The sequence below is a fragment of the Dasypus novemcinctus genome, chromosome 5 (genome assembly GCF_030445035.2).
Source record: "Dasypus novemcinctus isolate mDasNov1 chromosome 5, mDasNov1.1.hap2, whole genome shotgun sequence".
Lineage (NCBI taxonomy): Eukaryota > Metazoa > Chordata > Mammalia > Cingulata > Dasypodidae > Dasypus > Dasypus novemcinctus.
In genome coordinates, this window is record NC_080677.1 from 46,823,093 (window position 1) to 46,833,815 (window position 10,723).

General features: G+C 36.4%; 1 pseudogene; it reads right to left on the reverse strand.

Moving 5' to 3' along the window:
* Positions 1–6,287: 6,287 nt before the first annotated feature.
* Positions 6,288–8,775, reverse strand: LOC101423635 (coiled-coil domain-containing protein 90B, mitochondrial pseudogene; annotated as a pseudogene).
* Between the last annotated feature and the right edge of the window lie 1,948 nt (positions 8,776–10,723).

Here is a 10,723-nt window from a genome sequence, read left to right on the forward strand (position 1 = left end):
AGGTCATTTCTAGGAATGAAAATGTTGCAAATCTTAATTTATTATTTTTTTAAATGAAACTTTTTATTTTGAGATTGTTGTAGATCCTCCTGAAATTACAAAACAATAATACAGAGATGCCAATTTTATAAGAAATAATACAAATAGACCTATGTACCTTTACCTAGATTCTCCCAATGACAACATCTTGTAAAACAATAATACAATATTACAATCAGGATATTGACATTAAGACAATGCACAACCCATCAGTAACCCCTGGAAACCACTAATGGGTTCTCCATTTCTATAATTCTGTCATTTAAAGAAGTTTATATAATTGTAATCATACAGTATTAATTCTTTAGGGATTGGCTTTTTTATTCAGCTTAATACCTTGGAAATTCATCCAAGTTGTTGCATGTATCAATAATTCATTCCTTTTTATTGCTGAATAGTTTTCATTGTAAATATGCATCTGCTTTTCTTTTTTTTTAACAGCTCACCCATTGAAAGATAACTGGACTATTTCCAGTGTTTGGTTATTATGAATAAAGCTGCTATAAATGTTCACACTAGCATTTGTGTGAACATGAATTTCACTTCTCTTGGATAAGAGTGCAATTACTGGGTCCAGGTTAATTTTATGTTCAGTTTTATATGAAACTTCTAAAGTGCCTTTTCAGAGTGCCTACATCATTTTCCATTCCCACCAGTATGCAAGAGTGATCCATTCCTCCATATTCTCACCAGAATTTAGGTGTTTCACTATTTTTTTTCTCTTTCTGATAGGTGTGAGGCGCTATCCCATTGTTGGAAATTGAATCAGGTCCTGGACAAAAGAAAGTCTCAGGTCCTTACCCCAATCTGTTGGGTGTGAATCCAATTATTAATAGGACCTTTGAAGATGTTATTATTAGCTAAAGTGTAGACTCATTTATGAATAAAATCTTCAAAGATCTTATTTAGATGAGATTATATTGAATCAGGGTGGGCTTTAATCCATGTGACTTCAGTCCTTATAAGGACAGCTTATAAGCAGAGGAAATTTGAGTACAGACATGGCAGAAGCCAGAGAGAAATCACTAGGTGATGGAGGATTGCCATCAACAGAATACTACAGACTTTGGAGAAAGCATAGCCTTCCTGACACCTAAATTTTGGCATCTAGTCTCCAATACTGTGAGCAAATAAAATCCTGTTCTTTAAACCAATCAGTGTGTGGTATTTGTCATAGTAACTCTGACAAACTTAGACACCTATTAAGATATCATTTGCACTTCCCTGATACAAATGCATTACCCTGATGCACATTTCTTGATGGCTGAAAATATTAAACATTTTTCATGTGCTTATTTGCCATCTCTATATCCTCCTCAATGAAATGTCTATGTCTTTAAAAAAAAAATTTTTTTTTAGGAGGTACCAGGAATTGTACCTAGGACCTTGTGCAGGGGAAGCAAGAGCTCAACCATTTGAGCTACTTTCACTCCTATTCATATCCCTTGCCCATTTTCTAATCAGATTGTTTGTTTTGTTTATTATCCAAGTTTAAGACTTCTTTACGTATTCTAGATACTGGCCATTTGTTGGATTTGTGGTTTGCAAATATTTTCTTCTAATTTATAGTTTGTCTTTTCATCCTCTTAACAAGGCCTTACAGAGCAACAGTTTTAATTTTGGTGAGATTCAATATATAGGTTTTTCCTTTCATAGATTATTTTTTGTGTCAAGTCTAAAAACTCTTACTGTTGATTTTGGTGTGTTGCCATGTGGTGAAGCAAGATGGCTGCTGATCTCTGCCCAGGTTTCAGCATTCTCCTCCTGGCTCTCCATCTCCTCTTGAATTGCTCTTTGGGCCCAGCCTCTTGAGATTTGGTGTGTCAATGATTCTGTAGTCCTCTCTTTCCTGGCATTGGTCTTATCTCATAGGGCTTCTGTCCTTGCAGCTCAGCCATGGGCAAAACTAGAGTCTTTTCTCTCATATGTCAGTTCCCTTTCTTTGTCTCTCTGTCTATGTGAGTCCATTTATATTAGATTCCCAAGGGAGAGGGGATTCAACCTGAGTCACTTTTCACTGAGGTAGTCCAATAAAAAGCACTACAGCAATCTTAAGTAATCTAATCAAAGGACCCTCATTTGAATTTAATGCAATCAAAGGGTATCCCGGCAATAAGAATGAGTAGTTTATAAACATATTCTTTCTCTTTTCGGGATTCATAAAATAATCTCAAACTGTCACATCACCCGATCATTATTAGCTTGTATTAGTATTATATATATTTTTATAGTTCATGAGACAATAGTCTCATATTTGTCCTGTTAACCACAGTCCATCTTACCTTATTCCACTGGATTCCCTGTGAAATGCAGTAGCCATGTTTTGTACAAAGCATTCAAGGTATACACTTGGTGGTTCTCATTTTCATCACAAAACTGTCTTGTCATCATCTCAGTCAATTTTAGAATGTTTTCATTACTCCAAAATGAAAATCCCTTATACTCCCCTATAGGTATCTCTTACAATTAATATAATATCTTCTTTGCCATTGCTGAAAAAATATTACAATATTACTGTTAACTATCATCTATAAGCTACATTACTTGTAATTTTCCCATATATCACCATATTCTTTACACTTTGGAAAGAAGAACTTTCTTAAATTTATACTATTATCCACAATCTTCATCTACCACTGAAATCACTTTTGTACATAACCTAAATTGTTCTCTAGATTCCTTTCTTTTTTTTTTCTAGTTTCCTCCTAATTTACTTTTTTTAGACAAAATTTTATAGCTTTTTTCTAAACAGGTTAAGGACCAATGACATATTTCTATAATGACTAAGGAAAGAAAGCAGGTTTTCCTTTTAGAAAACTGAAGAGCACAGAGTAAAACTATTTCATTGAACATCATCACCATAAGGTTAGGGACTCTTGCTTCAACATAGCAGTCTATATTTTAAAAGTTCTATTTCCAGCCACCTCTTCCATCACAACCTCTTCTATTCCCAGAACTCAGTCACATTTAAGTTCAAATCTTAAGGCCTTTTAAGGCTTGAAGATGTCCAATGTAAAAAGCTGCATTTGCTGTGAGCAACCCATTTTGAGGACCTGGTCTTGGTCATATACACATCAAAAGTAACTTAGGGAAGCGGACTTGGCCCAGTGGTTAAGGCATCCGTCTACCACATGGGAGGTCTGTGGTTCAAACCCCGGGCCTCCTTGATCCATGTGGAGCTGGCCCATGTGCAGTGCTGATGTGCACAAGGAGTGCCCTGCCACACAGGGGTGTCCCCATGTAGGGGAGCCCCAAGCGCAAGGAGTGCGCCCCATAAGGAGAGCCGTTCAGTGTGAAAGAAAGTGCAGCCTGCCCAGGAATGGCACTACACACGGAGAGCTGACACAACAAGATGACACAACAAAAAGAAACACAGATTCCCGTACCGCTGACAACAACAGAAGTGGAAAAAGAAAATGCAGCGAATAGACACAGAGAACAGACAACTGGGGTGGGGGGGAGAAAGGGAGAGAAATAAATAAATAAATCTTTAAAAAAAAAGTAACTTAAAACCAAGGCCCCAAGGGGGCCATTTCTTATATGTTATCTAAATGTGAAATTGAGAACTCATAAGAAAGTGGATTGATTATATTAATATGAGTATATAATCTTACCTCTGCTAGAAATAAAAAGGCAGGGAAACAAACCATCATAATTTTATGAAAATACAGGTATTGTACTGTAGCCTTTTGCATGCAATTTCTTTATAGTATTTAAATTATTAGCTGCACAAATAAATGTCAATACCTTATTCTTATTTATAGAAAGATCTGTAAAAAGTAATTCTTCAAACAACTTTATTTTCCTTTTTTGTCTTTATTTTTTTAATGTTACATTCAAAAAATATGAGGTCCCCATATACTCCCCCACCCCCCTAACCCCACTCCTCCCCCCATAACAACAACTTCCTCAATCATCATGAGACAGTCATTGCATTTGGTGAATACATCTCTGAGCACTGCCACACCTCATGGTCAATGGTCCACACCATAGCCCACACTCTCCCACAGTCCACCCAGTAATTGTTCCTGCAGCACCACCCAGGACAACCCCAAGTCCTGAAAACACCCCCACATCACATCTCTTCCTCCCACTCCCTATCCCAAGCAGCCACCATGGCCACTTTCTCCACACCAATGCCACATTTTCTTTGATTACTAATCGCAATAGTTCATGAATAGAATATCAGTAAGTCCACTCTAATCCATACTCTATTCCTCCATTCTGTGGACCTTAGAATGGTTGTGTCCACTCCATATCTTTATCAAGAGAGGGCTTAGATTCCACATGGATGCTGGATGCAATTTTCCTGCTTTCAGTTGTACGCACTCTTGGCTCCCTGGTGTGGTGGTTGACCTTCTTCACCTCCATGTTAGATGAGAGGGGTAAGTCCATAGAAAAAACTTTCTACAAAGTTTGATTACAATTTTTAATATTTTAAACTGTGCTATCATTAAATAACGTGGGACAACATATAAATTCCCTTGCACTGGAAGCAAAGCACTTTTCAAAATATAATGTATGTAGAATATTCTAGTCAATTACAGCTGTTACAGCTTTGTGTTCTTTTTTTATTTTTTCCAAAGAAACCTGATTATGTTTCCAGTGGGAATAAACAATGTTATATAGACACCTGATCAGTTATTCCTCACTGAAGGATGCCCAAAAATGGTATTCCTTGAGATCCCACTGAATCTAGTTTCCCAACACTGAAACTTTCATTTTCCCCTTACCCTACCCCAATTCTCTTTGGGTTCCAGGTTGAGTTCTTGAATCACAGGCATCCAGATTTTCTTCATAGACATATATCTCCCATGATAACATGAACTTCTTCCCAGTTACCTCTTCCATCACAACCTCTTCTCTTCCCAGAACTCAGCCATATTTAAGTCCAAATCTTAAGGCCTTTTAAGGCTTGAAGGACTCTAGCATTTATCACATTTAAGTGAGATAACTGCTTTTTCAATTGGAGTTTGTAATTTGTATTCTTTAAAAACAACATCTGTATTTATTCTTCTGGAAGGAAATAAAATATAGCTTCATGCATTTTTGCCATTTGCTTAAAAATATTCCTGAAGAAGGCAGAAGGAACAGGAGCTTTCACCTCATATTAACAGCTTGTCAAATAAGCTATCCATTATTGCTACAAGCTTAGCTCATACTTCAGCTATATGGTCATGGCAGTCCTTAGTGATATGATGAAAATGTCTAAGCATGCTATATTGCTTAGTCTGCAGTTGAACTTCAAAATGAGCCTATAACACAGGAATATAGTGCCCAATTAACTACAGGCAGTGTGAAGAAAGCCTAATTTTTGTAGGTATTATTTTTAGTCCAACAGCTTGCATGCACCATCTCCAGGAACTGTCAACTTCTTGAACTGAAGTATTTCAATAAATCTGACAAAAGAGTAAGCATGTCAGTAGTAATAAATGTGATGTTATCCACACATTGGCAGTATTCAAGGATAATTCTTAACAGCAATATAGTTCCAACAAAGCACACTCTTGTCTCTCGACAATGAGAACTTAGGTTGGTTTCCCTTCTTCTGTGACCTCTGATTTTTTTCCAGGTAAAGTAATTTTTCCATCAGATATAGAATCAACAAGATCTTGAAATTCTGCAGTAACAACAGCTTGCTTCCAGTGCTCATTACCTAAAAGGAGCCTGAGCGTGGTTTTTCTCTCTTTGTGAAAGCTCTTAACAAATTTATTAGTTTATCTCTGAAGTGCTCCAAGTAATGACATGCCTTTTCTTCCATAGATCTGTTTAGTGTCTGGAATGAATGCTTCCATGACTCTAGAAAGTGTTATGAGTTCTGTAGAATTTAGCTTCTCAGGAAAACCATCATTTGCTCTTAACATGAGAAATCTGACGGCTTGACCATGGTATATGGAGGCACTTTGCAAAACCCCTGGATATTATTTGCCAGTTTCCCTAGCTCTAAGTCAATTAATTTCATGTCCTCATTGACCATAATATCCTCCTGGAGTAACAGATGATGATGTCTGCTCTTTGCTTGATGAAGAATCAGTAGTACGTTCCAGTTCAGATACCAGATCACTGCTGTAGGATTCACTCTTTGGAGATGCATTTCTTTGAGAGGTAGTGTTGACTGCTTTAGGTGTTACTTCACCCTCATTGAATGCATCACTTATAAAAGTACCTCCATGGATTAAATAAGCAACATCTGTGTCCAGCGAATTGTCTTTTGCAACATTTTTCTGTTGTGAAATCTCCTCTAATCCTCAAGTCCTTTGGTTTTTGTCTGCAAGATAACAAATTGTCTCAAGTCTGTTAGAGTCCAGCGTTTTTAAGGAAGCAGTTTCAGTGTCAATTTTATTACTGGTTTCTGAAAAAATACTTTTGGTTTGGGAATCCTTTTTTAAAAAAATTTTTGAAGTTTTTAATTTTTAAAATTTATTTCTCTCCCCTTCACCCTCCACCCCAGTTGTCTGTTCTCTGTGTCCATTTGCTGCATGTTCTTCTATTTTTTTGCCCACTTCCGTTGTTGTCAGTGGCACGGGAATCTGTGTTTCTTTTTGTTGCACCATCTTGCTGCATCAACTCTCCATGTGTGTGGTGCCATTCCTGGGCAGGCCGCACTTTCTTTCACGCTGGGCAGCTCTCCTTACAGGGTGCACTCCTCTATGCGGGGGGCACCCCTGCATGGCACACCACTCCTTGCGTGCATCAGCACTGTGCATGGGCCAGCTCCACACAGGTCATGGAGGCCCAGGGTTTGAACTGCAGACCTCCCATGTGGTAGACGGATGCCCTATCCACTGGGCCAAGTTCTTTTCCCTTGGGAATCCTTTTGGTAATTTCTGAGGTTGTTTCTGTAAGTTTCTTTTCTTGATATGCAAGCATATCTGTTACTCTACTCTCTCCTAGGTTGATATCCAATTTATTATCTGCTCTAATTCGACTGGTTTCATTCATTAGTTGTTCATAACTTGGTCTAGTTCGATTTTCATTTTCTCATTCTCTGCTTTCAGGTTTGCAAATTCACTTCTTTCTAGGATGACCTTGCCTTTTCTGATGGAGTCCAGATGAGCCATTATTTGTTGTATTGTTATTTCCTGGTGCACTTAAGTGATGATCTCCTTATAAATAGCATCCAGGTCCACATTTGAAAAAGTGGATATTGCTGATATAATAGTTTCTAAGCCTTGTCATATTCACAAGTTTCTAAACCTTGAACCAATGCATCAATATCAAAAGTTAATCTCCTTTGTTCTAAAGGAGTTATATCCATTCACCTCCTATCATATCCTTCCTTGGTTATGGTGGTGAAGAAGTCTCTCAACATTGCCAGCAAGAAATGACCAAGATAAGGAGAAACTCAGCAGCTCCCATTGCCTTCAAAGTGCAGGAGCCACCAAACCCACTGACTCCTTGTGTCATTCTAGTCTCCTTTCAAGTGACATTTTCATCCAAAGACTACACCTTTCAGGCACATTCACATTTAGAAGTCAGCAGTGTTAGTTATACTTACTATAAGGTCTGTAGCAATTTGATACTATTCATGAATTCCAAAAAAGATATTTTATTACGTTTGTAAACTGGTCTGTTTCTCTAGACATGATACTTTTTGATTGATTTAAATTCAAAAACTTTAAATTTACTTGATTAAATCAAGATTAGGGTTTTGATTTGACCACATAATTAGGGCATGCAGGGTTGAGTGCCTGCCTCCTTGGTGGACTATATAAATGGACACTCATACAGAAGAAGACACACAAAGGAAGAAAGACAGCTCCATTTGGCAGAAACCCTGGGAAAAGAGATGAGCCATTTGACTGACAGTTTGCTGAGGAGACCAAAACCCTGAGCAGCTGAGCAGGCCTGGAGAGAAATGAGTTCTCCAGCCTACAGCTGAGATAGGAAGAAGCTGGGCCCACTGAGCCTTAAGAGAAAAAAGCAAGGTTGAACCCTCACAGACCTCTCCTGCCATTTTGCTTCAACACTTGGCAACTGACTTTGGTGAAGGACTAAACTTGAGTTGAACTCTTTGGGGTCTCGAAACTGTAAGCTTTTACCCCAAATACCCTTTATAAAAGCCAACAAATTTCTGGTACTTTGCATCAGCACCCTTTTTGACTGACTAATGAAATGCCTTACCATTAAGACTATTCATTTTCATACTTTTTACAATAAACCTTATTAATAATTTTACATACATAGCATATCAGCTCCTATTCTCAACCCACATTCTGTCTCCTAGTAACCTGTACTCTAGAGTTTAACTCTGTGTGTTTAATCATCATATTAGTTCATATTAGTAAGACCATACAATATTTGTCCTTTTTGTCTGGCTTATGTCACTCAACATAATATTCTCAAAGTCCATTCATGTTATCGTATGTGTCCTGATTTCACTTTTTCTTATAACTGAATAATATTCCATTGTATGCACATATCACATTTGTTTAACCATTCATCAGCTGATGGACACTTGGCCTAGTTCCCTATTTTAGCAATTGTGAATAATGTTGCTATGAACTTTGGTGTGCAAATGTCAGTTCATGTCCTTGCTTACAGTTCTTCTAAATATATTCAGTTATGGGACTATTAGGTCACATGGCATTTCTATATTAAGCTTCTCGAGGTACTACCACACTGTTTTTTACTAAGGCAGCTCCATTCTACACTCTCACCAACAATTAGTAGTGTTTCTCTTTCTCCATATATTCTCCAGCACTTATAGTTTTCTGTGTTTGTGATGATGGCCATTCTATAAGCTGTGAAATGGTGTCTCATTATAGTTTTGATATGCATTTCCCTAATAGCTAGTGATGCTTTACATGTGACTTCTGGCTATTTATATTTCTTCTTTGGAAAATATCTATTCAAGTCTTTTGCCTATTTTTTAATTGGGTTTCTTATGTTTTTATCATTGAGATGTTTGATCTCTTTATATAATATGGATATCAAACCCTTGTTGGTTATGTGTTTTCCAAATATTTACTCCCATTGACTAGGCTGCCTTTTTACTTTCTTGAAAAAATCTTTTTAAGAACAAAACTATAATTTTGAGGAAGTCCCATTTATCTATTTTTTCTTTCATTGTTCATACTTGAGTGTAAGGTTTAAGAAATTACTGTGTACCACAAGTTCTTGAAGGTGTTTCCCTATATTTTCTTCTAGGAGGTTTATGGCTATAGCTTTTCTACTTAGGCTTTTTATTCATTTTGAGTTAATTTTTATATAAGGTGTGAGATAGGGCTCCTCTTTCTTTCTTTCTCGCTGTCTTTTTTTTTTTTTTTTTTTTTTTTACCAAATGGATATCCACTTCTCCCAGCACCATTTATTGAATAAACTGTTTTGGCCCAACTGGGTGGATTTGACAACCTTGCCAGAAATCACTTGACTGTGGATGTGAGTGTCTATTTCTGAGTTTTTGATTCTGTTCCATGGTTCAATATGTCTATCATTATGCCAGTATCTTGCTGCTTTTACTACTGTAGCTTGTAATATGTTTTAAATTGAGGGAATGAGAGTCCTCCAACTTCATTCTTTTTAAAGACATTTTTGACTATTCGAGGACCCTTACTCTTCCAAATAAATGTGATAATTGGCTTTTTCCATTTCTGAAAAAAAAATCCTTTGGGATTTTTATTGGGATTGCACTGAATCTCTAAATCAGTTTGGGTAGAATTGATATCATACCTATATTTTGTCTTCCAATTCATGATCACAGTTTGTTCTTACAATTATTTAGTTTTGCTTTGGTATCTTTTAGCAATATTTTGTACTCTTCTGAATATAAACCTTCTATGTCTTTGGTTAAATTTATTCCTAAATATTTGATTCTTTTAGTCATATAATAAATGGGATTTTTTTCTGATTTTCTCCTCAGATTGCTTATCAATAGTGCATAGAAACACTACTGATTTTTGCTTATTATACTTGTATCCTGCCACTTTGATGAAATTGTCTATTAGTTCTAGAGACTTTGTACTGGATTTTTGAGATTTTCTAGAAATGGGATCATATTATCAGTGAATAGAGACAGTTTCACTTCTTCCTTTCTTATTTGGGTGTCTTTTATTTCTTTACCTTGCCTAATTGCTTTAGCTAGAAATTCTAGAACAATATTGAATAACAATGAGAAAGTGGGCATCCTTGTCTTGTTCCTGATCTCAGTGGGAAAGTTTTCACCCTTTCACCACTGATTACAATGCTAGTTGTAGGTTTTTCATAAAAGCACTTTACCAAGTTGAGAAAGCTTCCATCCATTTTATCTTTTATTGTTTTAATCAAAGAAGGATGTTGCATTTTGTCAAAGGCCTTTTCTGTATCAATCAAGATCATGTAATTTTTCTTTTTCAGTTTATTAATGTGGCTTATTACACTAACTGGTTTTCTTTTATTGAAACACACTTGCATACTTGGGATAAAATACATTCAAATGTGGTGTATAATTCTTTCAATGTACTTTTGGACTTGGTTTGCAAGTATTTTTTGAGGATTTTTTCACCTCTATTCATTAGATAAATTTGTCTGTAATTTCCTTTTTTTGTAGTATCTTTATCTGGTTTCGATTAGGGTGATGTTGACTTCATAGAATGAGTTTCGTAACCTTCCTTCCTGTTCAATTTTTGGAAGAGCTTGAACAAGATTGGTATAAGATGACAAGATGGTCTTTAAATGATTGGTAGAATTCACCTGTGAAGCCATT